Genomic DNA, 19,928 nt, shown 5'->3' with positions numbered 1-19,928 from the left:
CTCGGCATAAGGAAATAGTAAGATTTATTGCCTACAACTAACAAGCGAGAGAAGTGAGAAAACAAAGGGAAAAAAAAAACAAAAGCACCTTCCCCCCATCCACCCTCTTCCATCTCCTCCCCCCGAGCGGCGCAGGGGAACGGGGGAATGGGAGTTATGGTCAGTCTACAGCACTTCTTCTCTGCCGCTCCTTCTCGGTCACTCTCGTCCCCTGTGCTGTGGGGTCCCACCCACGGGATGCAGTCCTTGATGAACTGATCCGACGTGGGCTTCCCACAGGCAGCAGCTCTTCCAGAACTGCTCCAGATATGGGTCCGTACCACGGGGTCCATCCCTCAGGAGAAAACTGCTCCAACCTGGCTCCCCTACGGGCAGCAGCTCCTGCCAGGTCACCTGCTCCTGCGTGGGCTCCTCTCCACGGGCTACAGGTCCGGCCCGGAATCTGCTCCGGCAGGGGTCTTCCACAGGCGGCAGCCTCCGTCGGTGCAGGGCCACCTGCTCCACCGTGGTCTCCTCCACGGGCTGCAGCGTGGAACCCTGCTCCACCGTGGTACTCCATGGGCTGCAGGGGGACATCCTGCTTCACCATGGTCCTCACCACAGGCCGCAGGGGACTTCTGCTCCGGCGCCTGGAGCACCTCTCCCCCTCCTTCTACACTGACCTTGGTGCAAGGCTGTTCTCTCACTCCCTTGACTCTCCCGGCTGCTGTGTGGCGCAGCGTTTTTTCCCTGTCTTAAATATGCTCTCACAGAGGCGCAAAACAACATCGCTTATTGGCTCGGATCTGGAAAACAATGGGGCCCTTCCCAAACATGGGGCAGCTTCTAGATCTTTCTCACAGAAACCACCCCTATGGCTCCCTGCTACCAAAACCTTGCCACATAAACCCACTACACATGCGAAAGAACTTCTTCATGGTGAGGGTGAAGGAGCACTGGGACAGGCTGCCCAGGGAGGTTGTGGAGTCTCCTTCTCTGGAGATATTCAAGGCCCATCTGGACGCCTTCCTGGGCAGCCTGCTCTAGGGAACCTGCTTTGGCAGGGGGTTGGACCCGATGATCTCTTGAGGTCCCTTCCAACCCCTACAGTTCTGTGATTCTGTGATCATTTCAGCCCTGCAAAATTTCTGTCAGTAGCAGTTTGTGAGAACTTAATTACACAACAGTGTGGAAGAAAACAAACTGTTTATGACTTGCTGGATTACAGACGTAGCTCTTCAGGTGGTAGGTAGAGTATGAGCTGGCCCAAAACATATCCAAGTGGCTTTCCAAGTCAAACCTCAAACAGCCTTAGCTCTTGGCTCTGCAACAGGCAGAACTGATCTGGCAGAGAGCTCACATCTTCCATCTTCGTCCCATGAGCTGCCCAAACCGAAGCCTGCTGCTCAGGCAAGTCATTTCCAGGCTCCTGCCTGTGTCAGCCAGGCCACAAGCCAACAGTGAACCCATCACGTGTGGAGCTGAGAGAAAAATCTCTTTCTCCTGACTGAACTAAGCCTCCAAGGGATGGAGGAGAAAATACAAGAGTGTGTGGGTGGCAGGTAACACTTTCAGAAGGAGAATTGGGATGCTGGAGAGTACAGGATTGCCTGAAGCGAAGAACAGCTAATAGGATAAGCAAGCTCTGGCAGCAGATAGACAGGTGTAGGATAAACACAGGATTGAGTTAACCGGAGGAAATTTCTGTCCGTGAATGTAGGCTGATTTGTCTCCTGAGCAGGGCTGGGTGTCCGTGAGGACACAGCAATATGAACACAGAGGAATGGCAGTACTTAGGGCTGCATGCAGGACCTGGGCACGCATGGTGTGAATAACAGATTTCCACACGTCTGAGCACTCTGAATAAAGAAACGCCTTCTCTCTCATCAGCCTGTTGTTATTTATTCACTTTCAGGAAAGCAGGGCAGGGAGAGAAAGGAGACTGGCAGCTGATATTGGTATTCAGGAGCTGAATGAGGATTTTAATGTATGCCTGCTAGTCAGGAGGCAAAATCCTCAATATAAATGCTAAGCATTGCATGCTCTTATGATGATGACTGCATGAATATGCATTGTCTCTGCTGGCATGTGGAGTCTGTCTGATCGTCCTTGTGCTTTGTCACAGTCTGGACGTGCAAGAGAGAGCTGTCAGGGAGCCAGCCTGTGACTCCACCAGCAAGACAAACAGCCAGTGCTGGGACAGCTATAAAATGGGCTTAAAACAGAGCTAAAGGCAAGTCTGGCTGAGAGCTCCCAGTGCAGGGGAAGCCTCTCCCTCCTCAAGCTCTGGCAAAAAGGAACCTTTTGTCCCCTCTCATGTGGTGGTGGGGACAAAAGGGTTGGGAAGAGCTGATGGGGGAGCCAGCTGGAGGTCTCACCAGCAGAAACCATGGCTGTAGGTGGTGGAATTGGGCTCCCTGGTCACTCGGAGATGTCCATGCAACTCTTCAGACTGCCTCTAGAGAAAGGGTTCAAAGCAGACTTGCATCTACACCTCCTCGACTCCCTTCCCAAGGTTTTTCTGTGCTAAATATAAATGTGTGGCTGGTTCATTTGCTGCTCTCATACTGCCAGCTCTCCTTTAGGATGTGCTCAGAGTCCTGTTCATCCAGTCAGACCCCAACTGTAATGCCAATAGTCCCATCCAAAGTACACTGATAGTGAAGTGCTGCTTGTTCCAGTGCTTACCATCGCAGTACCTTCTTGGTTATTACTGCTCAAGGAACATTATCCATGCAGTAAATTATTGACAAATGCAGCTCTGTGGAAATTCAAAACTGTTGTCTGTCATTCTGCTGAATAAATAATGGTATTTGGAGCACTTGCAGCAAACATCGTGTCTCCCTGATCCAAACAAAAGGAGGGAAAAATAGACAAATGCACTTTCCCTGGATGACTTCAAAGGCAGAGAAAAGTATTTTGCTTCTCAAGATCCACACTTGATTTTACTAGGAAGTACATACAAAATAAGGGATGTAGAGAGCTCCCAGCAGCTATCAGAAGACCCTTAGCTTGCAATGAGAAGGCACCGCTCCCTTCATAGTGTTGGGTCCTCATTTATCTTCAATAGTTGCAGTAAAATTTTATTTAGGGGACTTGAATAGATGGGACCTTCTTTGCATAGATACAGTAAATTTGTTTAAGAAAATAATATGACAGGAAAAGGCAAAAAGTGTCTGCTAATTAATTCAGATCTGCCCCTTCTAGAAGCTTGCACTCCAGGCACCTAAATAATTCATTGCACAGCATTACTCTGTGTGACTAATAGCACTGTGGGTGATGCTTTTTTTTTTTTTTTTTTTTTTTTTTTTTTTTTTTAACACCTGCTTTCTTTTGTTACTTTGCAAAACTGAGCAACAAAAGAAGATCTTCAGAGACTGCATTCTGCATTTCAGGTATGATTGTCAGGGAAATTTTTCTCTCATTGTGGCACTGATCAGAAAGATGCACGCTCGTATCACACACAAAAATGGCCAGAACCACACATTGATTGGAGAAAAATATTGGAGCAGGGATAACATTTTGTATGTGTTGTGTATTTTATTTCTATTTAATGCTTCTAATCAGCACATTCTTCCCAGTGATCATCACATCCGATCAGCTTTGGGATAGGAAACCTTGGAATTTATGAAGCATATGACATCGGTTATTTCTATCTCTGAAATGTGCATGTTTTATTGATGGCTTGACCTGGAAGGCTCAAGGAGTGTCATCAGAGCATGCTCTGTACACAGGCAGCTCATTTCCAAGTGGTTGCCCAAACAAATGTTCCCCTGCCCAGTGCCTTATAACCAACCTGGAAGGTTGTTCTGGGTCTCCCCAGACACAAAAGCATCGGAACAAATGCCCAGAGAGAGCAAAACCCATAAATCCCAGTGACTGGGTGCACTGGGTGGGACTGGGCCAAGCATTGCAAGTGATGCCTGCATTGCTCCAGCCTCCCTGGGCCCTTCCCAGGTGGAGATGGAAGGAAAGAAGCCTTCTCGTAGTGGTTGTCCAGCCTACGGATGCTGATGATGTGTGCTCTTTGCTGCTGACAGATTTACTCTTCCTCAGTATGATTCCTGCTGTTGGGATGAAGAAAAAGCTTAGGAAAAGAAATGGCAGCTGTGCTCTGGGATCGGAGTCACAGCTGCTTCTGTAACAGGGAAGGAGCCAAGTGCTGTCAGAAGGAAATATCTCTGCTGGAGGAGGAAACGTGGCACCCATGGAGAAGGAGAGGCAGCTGTAGGCTGGGCAGCCTGCACTGAGGGGCATGTGGCACAGCACAAGCAGCACTGTTCCTATGCTCACCCTCCAAGCTGCAAAAATACAGCGAAATACATCCTTGCTCCTGCTGCAGTTCATGGGACCAGGGGCTGGATGTGCCAGGAGGTGCTTGGCGGGGCTGTGCGTGAGGGGAGAAAATGTGATGAGGTCTCTGCCTCTACTCACAGCTCTGCAAATTGCTTGCCATGGAGCCACGGGTCCAGCTGCAGATGAGGGGGGCTGTGCAGATGAAGCACCCCCCCAGCAGCACCCTGACAGCTCTGCAGCACTGGCAGGGCACCAAAACCTCCCTGCTGGCTGTGTTCAAGTGCTAGACTTAGTGCTGAGGCCCTTCAAATAATATACGGGCCGCACTGTTTTCTTTTTGACCTGATGTGATCATGCCTCAGGGCCCTCAGGGCTCAGACAGGGACATGGCTAACCTGCTGCCTGACTGAAAGTTGCTCCACATGTTCACCTGACAAGCCCCAGGAGGACACAGGGGATAATCCATCCCTACAGTGGCTTCAGGGGAATCTCTGCCTTCCTTCCCGCACCATCCATTGCCTGGGCAGATGGCAAACAGCACCAGCCACTCCGTCCTCACCCCCTTTGCCAGCCTCCTCTGTTCAGACAGGCTCACAAACACATTATCCCTCTCTCAAGACCAGAAGAGGATGATCAGCACATCTTAATCCAACTCTACAGCCAAAATCTTGATCCTCCAGGTCTGAGTGCCTTTCAGAGAGACCTGTTCTATCAGAGGGGCCTCTCTGTCAGAGAGGTGTGATGGAGGCCTCCATTATGGTACCTAGTGATAAGACTAGAGGGAATGGCTTCAGGTTGGGCCAGGGGAGGTTCAGGTTGGAAATGAGGAGACATTTCTGCTCAGAAAGAGCAGTCAGGCACTGGGACGGGTTGCCCAGGGAGGTGGTGGAGTCACCGTCCCTGGGGGTGTTCAAGGAGAGGTTGGACGTGGTGCTTGGGGACATGGTTTGGTGGGTGACATTGGTGGTAGGGGGGTGGTTGGACCAGGTGATCTTGGAGGTCTTGTCCAACCCTACTGAGTCTGTGATTCTATGATTTTATGATCCTGGAGGTGGCAAGAGGGCCTCTTTTGGGTAGCCATTAAAAATTGCCCCACAGTTATACTTGGTACACACAAGATCCATAACTTAACCGGGTCCGTGGGATTTTTAAAGCAGTTTGACTTACTTGCATAGACTTCTCACCAGCTGCAAAATATGTTTTTCTCAACAATAGCTGTATTTCTAAGGAGCCTGAAATTACCGTAATTTGTTTCCCAGCACAGAGAAAGCCCTGGGTATATTTCCTGGCTTTTGTTTTCCTTCATTATTTAACAGCAATGATACCACTGTATCCAGATGACTGAACAGTAGCCAAGCAGATTTGCATTTTATTAAATAGTATAGTCAGGCTGCAAGCAGCATGAGAGATTAAACCCAGTTGTCACAATTTCTCCAAGTCAGGTGACAGGATCCATCCCAAGGTGCTAATACAAAGCTGTATTTTCTTGTCTACTAGAATAATGAACTCAGCATGGATTTAAGAAAATTATTGTATTTCCAGACAATTTTTTTTTTCAGAAGTGTAGGCTCACATTAACACACTTACTAATGAATGATTTTTAAGCAAACCAAATGCAATCTTTTTCAGCAGTGTGTCCTTTTACTGCCAGGAGCTGGAAAATAAGAACAATAAATCATTGGGTGCAGAGAAGCTTAAGCAGATAATGAAGAAGTGTATGAGTCCACATAGCACAGTAAGTGAAATACAGTTTTAAAATGCTTGAAAGGCAAGACAGCAGTTTGTTAAAACCTGGCTCTGCTCTGTGGACCTAATCCTGCAGGCAGGAGAAATCACTCAACAGTTCTGTGCTGCTGCAGCCACTGAATTTCTCCAGAAATCCTGATTATTAGGCATTCAAAAAAATACAGAATGTAGAAACAAAATTATGATATATTTAATAAGTATTATTTGTGCTTGTGAGTGGTTACTTGTTTGTTGCGGAAAGATGGAAGGAAGGCTGTTTGCCTTGAGTGAAAACAACAGGATTGTAGAATAACTGCAGATAACTCTGAAAACTGAACAGAACAGTGTTGGGGCCACATTTTGCTCAGTCATGAAGGGTTTGGCACTTTTATGCAAAATGAACCCTTAGCTGGATTAATCTGATGCATGTTGGGAAGAAAAAAAAAAAAAAAAAGGCACTTATTTCTGAAATTCTGGTACTCATCCAGAAACCAATATTGAATCTCAGACTGCAAAACCCCATTATTTCCAGCTGACTAGAAATCTGTTGTGAAAACAATGCATGCTAATACAGTTCCTCTTCACTTACTTGTCTCAAAGTCCTATCAGCTACACTTTTAAGAGTTACGAGCGAGTTGAAAGGCATTTCATGAAAATAGACCATGCTATAACAGGGAGAATTCAGTGGGTGAGAATGTATGTGGAACAGCTTTGGGTCTTTTTTAATTTCTTTTTCTCTAACTTGGAGAGCAAATCTTTTAGTCAACCAAAAACAGGAGTGAGAACCTCAGCCTCAGAGATTCATTAGTAGGATTTAAGTCATGGTTTATGGTATATTAGACAGAGGAAGTGTTAAATGGGATTCAAATTTTCTTATGAAAAAATTTCTGTAAAATACACTTTTTATTCTGTTTTACAGTTTGCTTGGTAGAGGATCCTAGCTTCTTTCTGGGTTTTGTACAAATGGAACAAGAATTTAGGAAAACGATCCTGAAACCCCAGTTGGGCTCAAACTACCCTAAAGCACACTGCACACCAGTGTCTCTGCTCCTATCCCTGCACTGCAACCAGGACACGCTGGATGGCCACCCTTTCAAAAACCACCTGAGCCTCAGCATACCTCTCCCAAGTTTGATTAGATTCAGCCCTGCCTATGAGGTGCTTCATCAGGTGGGTTTATTCAGGATGAACCTCTCCATCCCAATGCCTTTGCCCCCACAGCCTTGGGAAAAGTGGTTGAGCAGCATCCTCAGCCCCACAACCTGGTGTTCCCCTACATGGCTGGGAGCATGCCTGCTTCTGCAGCAGACAGACTTCAAAAATTCAGGTTTTATGCCTTTTTTCTTTTTTTTTTTTTTTTTTTTTGTTTTGCAGATGAAGGACCAGCACAGCAAAAACTACATTTTTTCTTCCAAATGCAGCAGTATCCTGATCCAGGCAATCTCATACTGTGAACCTTTAGGTAGCTGAACATCAGCTTATACAAGCTACAAAAATTACTGTTCACTTTAATAATGAGGAAAGAGTGTTTCTTCCCACTACCTGTGATATGGTACACTGCAGAGGAAATCTAAATTACAATAAAATCACAATAGAGAAATATCTGCAGAACTGTATCATCCTTCCTATGCAGCAAGTACAAGGCAGTGTACAGGCAATGTATGTGCACAGGCAGCGTGGTGCTGCTGGAAATGAGCATCATTTGAGTTCCCCAGTTCCCAGTAGCTGCTCTTGCTTGCAAGAGGACCTGAAATCCCTGAGGCACTTTGTTTTGCTGAAAATGCCTACCCTTTTCATTTCCTCCAGCATCTCCCATCTGGAAAGTGGTCCTTGCAGAAAAACATTCATTGCAGCCACGGTTCATGAGCACATCATGTTTGGATGGTAGGTGCTGATGCTCTGTAAGGGGGAGCTGCTGGTGGATTTGAAAAAGGCCTTTAATGGTTGGGAGAGGAGTTTTACTCACTCAGCATCTGGGAAGTCTTACCTCTAGGAGTACATGAGGAACACCAAGACTTTAGCAAAAGCAAAAGTTTTCCTTGAGGAAAATAAAAACACATTAAGGCAAAAAATGAGGTGCATAAACTCTAATTCAGACAAGTACACAAGGGAAAATTGTATAGGTCCATGTTCTTATATTTGATTGCAGTGGTGAGGCTTTGTGAAGGCAGGAGACAAAGGTCAGCCCCACCAATAAGAGAAGATGTGGAATAATGAATTTGTCAGTGCTACAGGTAACAAACAAGGGTCTTGTCCTCAGTGGGGCACAATGGTTTTTCATTCTCCACATATTCAATAGGATGCAGTCTACACCATGCTCAGCCTGGGGAAGGTCCCATAACACTTGCCTATGATCTCAGCAAGGTGTTTGAGGTCTATGGAGGTGTCAGAGGGCAGCTGTTCACAGAGCCCAGGTTTGGCAGCATCACCTTGTCGTTCCTTGGAGTGTAGGAACAGCAACGTTCTCTCTCGCCATTTAGGAGAAGACGGGTGAGCATGGCTGCTCCTGCTGCCAGTCCCACTTCTGCATCAGCACACCATCCTCCCCCTTTTCTGTGTCACCATTCACACTGTTGCAAATCTCTGGCTTTGACAGCAGTTATAGTCCCATGTCATACTTCTACTACAGTCACAGAATCACAGAATTTCTAGGTTGGAAGAGACCTCAAGATCATCGAGTCCAACATCTGACCTAACGCTAACAGTCCCCACTAAACCATATCCCTAAGCTCTACATCTAAACGTCTTTTAAAGACTTCCAGGGATGGTGACTCCACCACTTCCCTGGGCAGCCTGTTCCAGTGTCTAACAACCCTTTCGGTAAAGAAGTTCTTCCTAACATCCAACCTAAAACTCCCCTGGCGCAACTTAAGCCCATTCCCCCTCATCCTGTCACCAGGCACGTGGGAGAACAGGCCAACCCCCACCTTGCTGTATCATTAAAAAGATTGTTTGCTATGATATTAATTTTATGGCTCTAGCCACTTTAGTCTGAAGAAGATGAGGCTGAGGGGAGACCTCATCGCTCTCTACAACTACCAAAAGGAGGTTGTAACAAGGAGGGTGTGGGTCACTTTTCTCAGGCAACGAGTGATAGGGCACAAGGAAATGGTCTCAAGTTGTGCCAGGGGAGGTTTAGATTGCACATTAGGAAGAATTTCTTCATGGAGACGGTGGTCAAGCATTGGAAGGGCTGCCCAGGGTGGTGGTGGAGTCCCCATCCCTGAAAGCATTCAGGAGATGTGTGGATGTGGCACTAAGGGATGGGACTTGGTAGGTCGGGTTGATGGTTGGACTTGGTGATCTTGAAGGTCTTTTCCAACCAAAATGATTCTGTGGTTCCGTGATCCTGTGATATGCTTGGGTGTTTATTCAGCTTGAAGTCAGACATAAATCATAGTGTGGGGATGCATCCTGGCCTTGATGGAGAGTGAGCACGAAAGGCAGCTAATGCTTGTTGAGAGACTGCCTCCAAAGTACTTGGTACCCAGAAACGCTCCGTGCAAATGAGAGATGACACTGATTAACTACACAGCTTGGCCAACTGGCCCCCAAACGTCCTCAGACTGGTCACTTGCTCTTTTCTCCTGTGGGTGGTTATGGGGGGGAAAGTGTTGCATCTCCCACAGAGAGGCATTTTGTTTTGATTCCAAAATACTACAGAAACATTAAATGGTACTCTTTCAGATCAGGTATAAGTATATGCATATGCATTTACATGTTGTGTGGACTTGTGCAAGCCCCTTGGGGTTAATTTCTGGCCATGCAAACTGGTGAAGTGGCTTGACCCCGGTCCCTGGGACCAGTCAGGTTGTCCTGGGGAAGCCGATCACAGCTTTAATCCTGCTCCCTTTCAGGTGACAAAAAGCAGGGCTGGACCCACTGCGGTAAAATGTCCCTGTTTACCACTGTGCAGTGTACAGAACAGCCTGCTGTTGCAATTAAATATTCATAACTAATCATTTTGTTAAATGAAACACACACTTTAGTGCACCTTTTATAATTAACAAGCCATGTTGCAGTTAATTTTGCACATGATGTTTATTACCAGGAGCTACAAGGATATATAGTAAGCACCTACAAAGAACTGCCCATATTAAGCTGTAGTATTGCAACCCAAAGCAATTAAGCTCTTGGGAAGCTTAGCATCACTCATTTGCAAACAGGACTAAAAGCGAGACCTTTGGCAAAGAAAAGGTTGGGTTAGTGGGATGATAAAGCAATCAGCCTCGCAATGAGCAAACACGTTATTGTGAAGCTACACGGATGGAGGGATGGGGATATTTTAGCAGAGACTGCAATGAAGCTGGGGTTTGTTGATGGATAATGTTTAAAGATACGTGTTGGGTCAAGTTGTACTTAAAGATACATTAGCTGACCTGAATGCTGGCGTTAAGACTGAAATACTGATTCGTGATCTGAGTAAGGCATCCTCAGTGCATTACGACTACATGAACACAGTTGACATTTGCCATTAAGTTGTCTAATTGGCTGATTAGAGACTGAAAGAAGAGGTTTGAGAGCTTTGGGATGAGGTGTTCTCCCTAAGTGAAACCTCCAGCACTTGAACAAGTGGGGTGTCCAAACTTTTATTTCCCACCTGGTGCTGATGGAGCCCTTCTTGACAGACAGCACCCGGAGGCTCCCCTGCTGCCCTCCTCTCCCCCAGCTCATCCCCAGGCACTTGGGCAGCTCAGCTCCTGCCCCTTCCCATGCTGTAGGGCCACACTTGAATGGCCAGAGGTTTGTAATTCCCAGCATCCAGCAGGATCTGGCCTTCCCCATGCATTATCTGTCCTCAGGGCATTTTGTGTCTTGCTCCGAAGGCTGGGGCTGGCTTTGCTGGTTGTTTGGAAACTGGCAATTCTCACGTATCCGGTGCTTTTATTGGTGCTCTGGGTCTGCTCTTTGCAAATTGCCGAGCAGCTTTCTGAGGCTGATGTGTGCCTTCAGCTCTCGCTGCCTTAATCGCTGGTCCTTTGGTAATGAGTATCTACAACATGAATTAGCCATCTGCTAAATACTGCCCTGCTCCACGAGTGCCAAATCCCCACATCCTTATTTGGGCAAACCTGCCTTTGAGGGGGAAAAATGAGTTTCCCTGCAAAATGTTTCTTAGCTGTTTCTTTCTTTCTTTCTCTCTCTTTTTTTTTTTTTTTTCTTTTAGGGCTGTGTTGATATTTGGCTCATGTCCTCGGTGGGAGAACTCCCAAGGTAAGCATTTATATTTTGAATACAATGCAAAAACCGGTGAAAAGGTCTTTAGTGTTGCTCAGTTTGAATGCTAATTAAAATTCTTTTGATTTTTCACTGAGTTTAGCTTTCTTATATTTATCCTACATTGCCTCTACCTGTCAGCAGGGTCAGTGATGCTCCCCAGACAGCCCAGCTCTGGTGAGCATCATCGTTGCTCCCGTTTCTTTATGTTTGCCCTGAAACTGGGGGCAGAACAGCTGCGGAGATGTGCAACCAGACGAAAAACAATTTCTCATCTCCTTTTTCGTGATGAAGCCAGCAGATGGTGCTTACTGTCTGTGCACGATTCTCGGAGAAAGCCTATGAGAGCTCCTGTCCGGCTCAGCTTGTTCCTCCGCTACCCACTCGCTTATTTATGGAAGTCACCCGGGGAGAGCGATGAGGCTCACAGCCACTTGTCACTTTTCAGAGGGCTGAAGGATTGGACACCGAAGCAAAACACATCCCACAGCGTTGAGAGCTTTAGGATTTGAAACCCCTCTGATTTGGGCTGTTTTCACGGGCTGTTTTCTCAAAATCCTGCTTTGCTGCCACCATAATCATTTGTTTTTTCTTCTTTAGAATTGGAAGGTGGGAGGAGGAGAGGGAGTTTTATCATCTCCTTGGACAGGTTTCAAAATGCAGCTTGCAGGAGACAGCTTTTGCCTCTTGTATGAGGCTGCTGAGGCCCAGGGGAGCCTGTGCAAGCTGGGATAATTCACAGGGAATATTGATCAGCGTGAGCTTACAGGAGGAGTGCCCTGAGACCTCTTCAGCCTGAAAGAAAAGAGTGAAAAATGTCTCAGAAGAGTACCTTCCTGAGACATTCCCTGTACCAGTGAGGAAGTGCTATCCACCACAGAGTCATATAATTGTCTGGGTTGGAAAAGACTTTCAAGATCACCAAGTCCAGCCATGAACCTGACCTACCAGTTCCCACCACTAAACCATGTCCCTTGGTGCCACATCCACACAGCTCTTAAATACTTCTGGCGACGGAGACCCCACCAGTTCCCTGGGCAGCCCATTCCAATGGTTGGCCACCCTTTCCATCAAGAAATTCTTCCCGATGTCCAACCTAAGCCTCTCCTGGACAAATTTGAAGCCATTTCTTCACGTCTCACCACTTGTTAGAAAAGACACCCACACCCACCTTGCTGCAACCTCCTGTCAGGTAGTTGTAAGGAGCAATGAGGTCTTCCCTCAGCCTCCCCTTCTCCAGACTAAACAACCCCAATTCCCTCATTTGCTCCTCTTATGTCTTGTTTTCTAGTCCCCTCACCATTTTTGTTCTTCTCTGCACACACCCAAGCACCTCGATGTCCTTCTTGAAGTGAGGGGCCCAAAACTGAACACAACATTCGAGGTGCCAGCTCACCAGTGCCGAGTACAGGGGGACGATCACTTCCCTGCTCCTGCTGGTCACACCAGTTCTGACACAGGCCAGGATGCCATTGGCCTCCTTGGCCACCTGGGCACATTGGTGGTCCTTCTTGCCAAGGGGAGAAAACATTTGGATGCCCACCTGTGCTTTGGGAGGCTGGTGGAGGAGCACATCATGGCTCGCAGCAGGCTGTTGAGTGTTTATATACATGAGCTATGCTGTCATTTGATGAGCAAGAGTGTGAGCACAAGAGTGCTGAGGATGAAAAGCTCTATTGGATGTTTACATCATTCATACCCATTCAAAGACCTTAACCTGTCCTTATTTATTCATCTGTGTGTTTCCTTTCAACAGACACACAAACAGAACAGAAAATAGCCTGGCAGACTGCACCTTGCTGTGAGCACATCTTTTATTAAATATTATTCTCTTTCTCTCATTCTTTGCAGCAGGATTATTAGGACTCCATTAAAGCAGTGATTTCTACCTCCAGCCATGAGTCGACAGCTTTAGTAATAGGTAACAATTTTGCTTATCTCTAAAACCAGCAGGAACTTCATTGAAGATAATGTGCATCCAATCCACTCTCCCTTCTTCCAGGCCTGCAGCCACCCCAGGTTACTGCGGCCCCACCACAGCGGTGGTGTTACCTCCATTTCCAGTAGTAGCCTGAAGTTTGAATGTCTCCTTTGATAATGGAAGCAGAAGCAGTATTCTCTTTTTTTTTTTTTTTTTTTTCCATTTTTTTTTTCCTGTTTGAAGGATTACCTATTGTACAAGCCCAGCTAGGTTTCCTACATGGGAGGGCAATTTTAGAAACACATCAAGGCTGGTTAGAAAAGGCGCTGGTCTTGTGGTTGGGCTGGACTGGTTTCCTGACTGCTCTTACCAACTTTGGCAGCTCACCAAGGGTTGCAAGTAACCTTCTGCTGCTTGGTGCCTGCTCTTGACAATCAGACCTGCATTCTTGGGTTTTCTCGAGCTACATCATTTCTTCCTGGCTGCAGGTTAGCGCTGGAAACTTGGTGAAATCTCAGAAATGTTGGTGGTTTTCTGAGACTGTCAGCTGGTTCTTTTTGCCTCGCTGGAAATTATGCAAACTAAAAATCTCTGACTGATTAAAAACTGTGTGATCTGTTCCTATGTGGGTAGTGTGAATCAAACATTTTTCTAAATTATTTAGATGTGTCTAGATTATGTCTAGGCTTGAGCAGAGGAACTGAGGGGTTCCTCTAATACTTGGTCTGCAAGAAAAAGGACTTTCATATTCAGCTCACTTTCTTTGCTGTGTCTGGGACCATGGTGCATGCACAGCTCCCATCACAGAAGGTGAAAAGTGCTCAGCAGCTCCATGGCCCCGTTTCAACAAAGCACAAGCAGTTGCTAAACATTGAGCTCAGCGGGAGACATGCAAATGTGCTTCCTTGCTTTGATGGATTGGAGACACAGAAAGGTCTCTAAAACCCGCTTTGCTACCAAGGAAGTCAATTGCAGAACTCCTATCGATTTCAATGAGAGAAAAACCCTTCCAAGGGTAAGTAAATAAATATAGCTCACCACTACAGCGATTAGCACTCTCACAGCTTTGAAATGTGAAGTGCTGAGCATCTCTAGCCTGACGGCGACCTTCATCGCCCAGCCCAGACCTTCCCCCATCCTTCTGCCTCCATCTGCCCCCAGGAGCAGAGCGAGAGGAGTCACGTCTCCTGCGGGTCACCTTGGGTTTCCATAGTGACTCTGGGAAGGCGATTGTCTTATCAATCAGAACCTCCATTACTTTCATAAGCAACTATAAAATCTCTTCTGGTTTCTATAGCAACCATCTTTAAACCCATATATTTGTTTTCTCTGGTCTTAGCTGAATTGTTGGAAATAGTGCAAATTAACTGCTGGTGCGATATTTCTTAATTTTTTTTCCCCTTTAGCTATCCTATACTGTCATCCAGAACAGCACTTGTGATGAGGCTATTGTCCTTTTGCTTCAGTTACTCAGAGGTCCTCTTTGCTGCATAACCACAAAAGCAACACATCTTAAAAATCATCATTTTCATGAGAAATATGAAAACCCAAAACCGGAGGAGTTGTCTTTCCCTTCCCAGTCCAGGCCCTTGTATCACTCTGTCCCCAGGCACTGAGAAGAACAAGCAAGTGGTGATATTTTGTTCCTCTATATCCTTCTCGTGATAGCTTGCAAGAACAGAGCCTTCCCTCCAGTAAGCTCAATGCAGAGCACAGTCATCACTTAACAGCGGCACTGCGAGTTAGTCAAATATTATTGTCTGCATGGTGTGAAGAGCGAGCACAAAGTTAATGGCCCATCTACACTGCAGACCCAGGAGATGTCAAGAAGGTTATTTTTTTTTTTTCCAGACTAAATGTGGCAACAGCAGACAAAGCTGATATCACGTTGTCTATGGTTTCATTCAGCAGACAGCAGGCAGACATAAAGTTATCTGAAATAGCTGACACTGGCACAATGACAATAACCCTCTTACTTCATCATCCGACTATAAACACCCATTGCTTTTCACTCTCGCAAAGCTCATTTTTCCTGGGTAGATCATAAATGGAGAACGTGCTTAATTCAAGGTTATAAAATTAGTAATAGATAATTGCTCGGCTCTGAAACTCCGGGGCAGGATTCCTGGAATCCTCGGCAGCAGCAGATGCAGCCACACTTGTAACTTTGTGCAACCTCCAGGCTGCTTAAAAAGATAGATGGACCCTCCAAGGGGAAGAAAGGACCTGGACTCCACTTATGGTGCTGGTTTCTAGCTGCCCTGGGCTTTGCTCATTCTTCTTCCCCTGCATTAGGAAAACAAAGTTTAGTTTGCAAGATGACAGAATGGTTTGCTTCTCTCTTCATTTCTAACCTGTGCTACAAACCAGCACTTGGTCCCTCTGATGTTTCCCCCTTGCCCAGGGCTGGCCCTGGTGCCTTGTGCTGGCACCATGGCAGTGGCAGCTCCCAGGAGAGCTGGAGGGGATCTGGTGTGTTCAGAGTCCAAAGGAGTGAAAGCATTTGTGCTCAGTAAGAAAGCAACCTGCCGTTGGGTGTGGGAAGCGAGCTGCTGGTGGCTTTGCTGAGCTATGAGCTCAGGACCACGGCTCCATTGCATTGCTTTGGACATGGCAGACACCCTAGAGCACAGCACCACAGCTCGCACTGCTATAAATGCTTTGCAGAAGGGCAAACTATTCTCAGTGGGAGCTTCGCTGGAGCTGGTCCTCACCCCTCAGCTCCCAGTATGTAATGGGTTCACATGGCAAGGTTTTAGCAGTGGGAGAGTGGCCTCTGTGAGAAGAGTGCGATGTTAGATAAGGGCCAGTGTCTGCTGGCTCCAAAGCTCCCCTGCAGCCCGTGGAGAGGCCCCTGGTGGAGCAGGCTGTCCCCCTGCAGCCCATGGGTCCCACATGGAGCAGATCTCCACGCTGCAGCCCCCCATGGGTGGAGGAGCCCCCGGTGGAGCAGGTGGATGTGGCCTGGAGGAGGCTGCGGCCCATGGAGAGCCCCCGCAGGAGCAGGCCCCGGGCCGGAGCTGCAGCCCATGGAGAGGAGCCCACGCAGGAGCAGGGGGCTGGGGGGAGCTGCCGCCCACCCGTGGGGGACCCGTGCTGGAGCAGTTTGCTCCTGGGGGATGGACCCCGTGGGACAGAGCCGTGTGGGAGCAGTGCTTGAAGAGCTGCTGCCTGTGGGCAGCCCCTGCAGGCTCAGTTCAGAAGGACGGCATCCATGGGATGGACCCCACGGGGAGCAGGAGAAGACTGACCATGAGGGAGCAGCGGAGATGAAGCGTTAGGGACTGACCGCAGCCCCCATTCCCCATTCCCATGTGCTGCTTGGGGAGAGGAGGTGGAAAAGGGTAGATGGGGGGAAGGTGTCTATACTTTTTTTTTTTTTTTTTTTTTTTTAATTTCTCACTGCTTGCTAGTAATAGGCAATAAATTACATAAATCTCCCTATGCTGACTCTGTTTTCCTCGTGATGCTAACTGTTTGTTGAGTGATCTCCTTATCCTTATCTCAACCCCTCAGCACTTTTTATCATATTTTCTACCACTTTCCCTTTGCGGAGGGGGAGTGAAGAGATGGGTTGTGGTGGAGCTCAGCTGCCCAGCTTGGTAAAACCACCACAGAGTGTTTTTGCCCAAGCACATACCCCACGGTTTTCAGCTAAAAACAGCCCAGTGAAGGACCATGAAGACGAAGAAGGGGCTGGAGCACCTCTCCTGTGAGCAGAGGCTGTGAGAGCTGGGGCTGCTCAGCCTGGAGAAGAGGAGGCTGAGGGGGATCTCATCCATTTCCCTAAACCCCTGAAGGGGAGGTGCAGAGATGAGGAGCAGAACTCACTTACAGCCTGAAGGGGAGATGGCAGCAGAAAAGGATGGGGAACACAGGGAAGCAATGAAGCAATGCCAACTAGCAGGAAAAGCTGCTTTCCTCAGGCAAATGCTTGCAGCACCTCGGCCGTCATTTCAGTGAAGAGCTGCTGTTGCTGGCCAGACCTTCTCAAGAAAATTTGCACAGCTTTGCTCTCCAAAACACAACTAGTAATAGATTTGGGTCCATTACATGTGACATGGCTTAATGAGAAACTCGCAGACTGAGACTGCTTAACACCGAGCTGTTCTCATCTAAATTTCAGGTAATACACAAGCAAGCTCAGAAGCCAGAGCCATAAAGCACCAATCTTTTACCTCTGCCAATCTGAAGATGTTACAATAGTTTCTGTGTCCACAGAGAACACTTTAATGTCTGTAGAGGCCACTGATGCCATGTTCTGGTTCTTTCTAAATAGAAACTAGAGAACGAGTCTGATGAGGAGCGGCTGAGGGAGCTGGGTGTTTCCCTTGGGAGCCAGGGGGATGTGGGGTGGCCATCATGGGGCATGCTGTGTGTCAACCAAGTGGTCTCCATGACAGGGCAGAGAGGTTCCTCACATGGCACCCATCCTGTGCTGCAGGTGTCGAGCAGCTTGCAAGCATCTGTAAGCAGGAACGGAGCTGTGCAGGGCTTTATTTTTCACTTCTAATATACCCACAGGAACATCATTTATTCCCTCCTGTGGTGTTTCAATGCCCTGCTCTCTGCCAGGTATTGAGCTGCATGTCCCAGTCGTCTTCCAGGCAGCTGCTCCCAAACACAGTTTTATTATTTATGCTGCTCATTTTCCTGCTCCCATGCCAATCAGATGATGCCCATCCAGTACTAAGTACTAAGACCCACTCAAATTTGTCCTCTGGCCCCCATTGCCGCACTGCTGAGACATCTGAGACCTTAGCAGTGGTGACCAAAGGACAAGCCTTTTCCCTGCTCTTTAGCAGAAAAGAAAGCTGGGGTGTGAAGGTGGGCATAAAGGGTGGGAATTCAAATGGTTTAAGCTTCTTTTCAGACTCCAAATTTCCTTTGCCTTTTATCTCCCTTTTAAAAGGCAATTAAATTGTGGGGTTTTGAAATGGGAAAGCAGTTATCTGAGTTCAGCAACGCTCATGGAGGGGCAGCAATCACCTCTTTGACTTCTGATAGCAGTGGAAGGAGGTGCATTTCTGTGTATATCTCTTACATCTCTGCAGGCATTATTGCTGGTGCATGCAGCAAAGAGCACCGATACCGAGTCCTGTGCTACATGAGGCTGGGATGGATGCCTGAAGATATGGGGTCACAACGGGCATTGTCTGCGTGCTCTAAAGACAGGTAAGCAGTCTGCTGATTTCTGGAGGAAAGATTGGAGAAGGTTAAAAGAATATAAATGGGGAGTGAATTGCTTTTTTTCTTTCCCCTGCAGGAGGAAATTGTGCTAAGGTTGGTGACTGCACCTCTGCGGAGGTGAGGAGGAGTGAGTTAGGTCTTCCCCAGCACTGCGTGAGCCTTGCCCCAGAGTCAGATGCACCCGGTGGGAGTTGCTGCAAGTCACCGTGCTTTTCTGTGGGAAGTTCCTCCCCTGAGACATTCCTGAGGGATTAGTCAGCTTCGCATGCCTCAGAAAGAAACCTGTGCTGCAGCTTCTGGAAAAAAGAAGAAGAAAAATAAAGCCAAGCGGAGCTGTAGCACAAGCCAAGGGGGCTGCCTGTGAGGACCAGGGGCCTGCACACCTGCAGGAGCTGCCTGGTGGAAGAGGTTGGATGAGGAAGGATCTGGCCACAGGGTTTCTCATGTTCATGCACGTCCCCTGGTCACCTGCAAAGGCCAGGATGGCCGGGGAGGTCCCCAGCCCTCGTAGCAACCCCAGGTTGAGCCTGTAGGGCAGAGCCTACTGCACTAAGCATAGGAACAGGTACCTCAGTGAAAAATACTGTAGGTTCCAGGAGGAAAAGTCATCCCAGAGCAGAAAATTGTCTCTATTTCATCCTTCTAGAGAAAAGTGGCCATGCTGGAATATTTGAATTAGCCATGTGTGAATAGCACATCTCTGTCTAATTTTGGAGAAGTGTGTGATAAATCAAATACATCCTGAGCAGCCCTGAATGCTCTGGTTTGTTCCAGCTATCGGGTGGGACAGAAGAATAAACATGTAATTTGTGACTAGACGGGCTGCATCGAAAAGCAGTGGTTTATTCACATAAAATAATTTGAAATTGCTTCAAATGAAAACCTGAATTCAGTGTTTTGATATTGGTAAATAGTAGAACAAAAGCGATTTTACCACCACAAGAACATGCTGTGTGGGCTTGAAACTAAAATTGTCTCCCAGGTTTCCCTTCTAGGCCGAGGAGGTATGGGCATCTTCCCACAGAGGGGGTTTTCATCGAAAAATAAAAATTGCCAGGGAGGACAAACCTGTGGCCATGGCCACGTCAACCTCACCTTGTCCGTCTCTTTGGTCCAGGACTGGGCGGATGATCTCCATCATGTTCTGAAGCCTCAGCCCTCTTGGCAGGAGGATCCACCTGCAGCCTGGCTTGGTACGCATGCTCCAGCTTTGTCTGCTTCCCACCAGCTGTGCTGGCGGAGGAGGAAGGTGCCTATGGGGAAAATAACCCAAATTTCCAAAGTCTTCACAAAATGAACATCAGAAATGTATTTAAGATGGATTGAAGTGGTTGGCTTTGACTTTTATGAGGTTACTCCTGTTGTATATTTATTGAACAGATTGAAAACCTCATTTGAAGTGTTTTCTAAAGGAAAATAAAATCATTTTTATGCTAAACATGCTAAACCAGCCTCTTTCAGAGACAGCCAGACTTTTCCTTCTATTAACCCCAAAGTGAAATGGTGCTGAAAGCCATGGTCAGGCAGATTGCTTTCCATTTCAATAGACTCCAGTTTCCTGGTGTTTTCATCATTTCTTGACCAGCCCTGATGAAAGCTG

This window comes from Aythya fuligula, chromosome 1 (genome assembly GCF_009819795.1).
Source record: "Aythya fuligula isolate bAytFul2 chromosome 1, bAytFul2.pri, whole genome shotgun sequence".
Lineage (NCBI taxonomy): Eukaryota > Metazoa > Chordata > Aves > Anseriformes > Anatidae > Aythya > Aythya fuligula.
Note: the sequence above shows the minus strand (reverse complement) of the source record.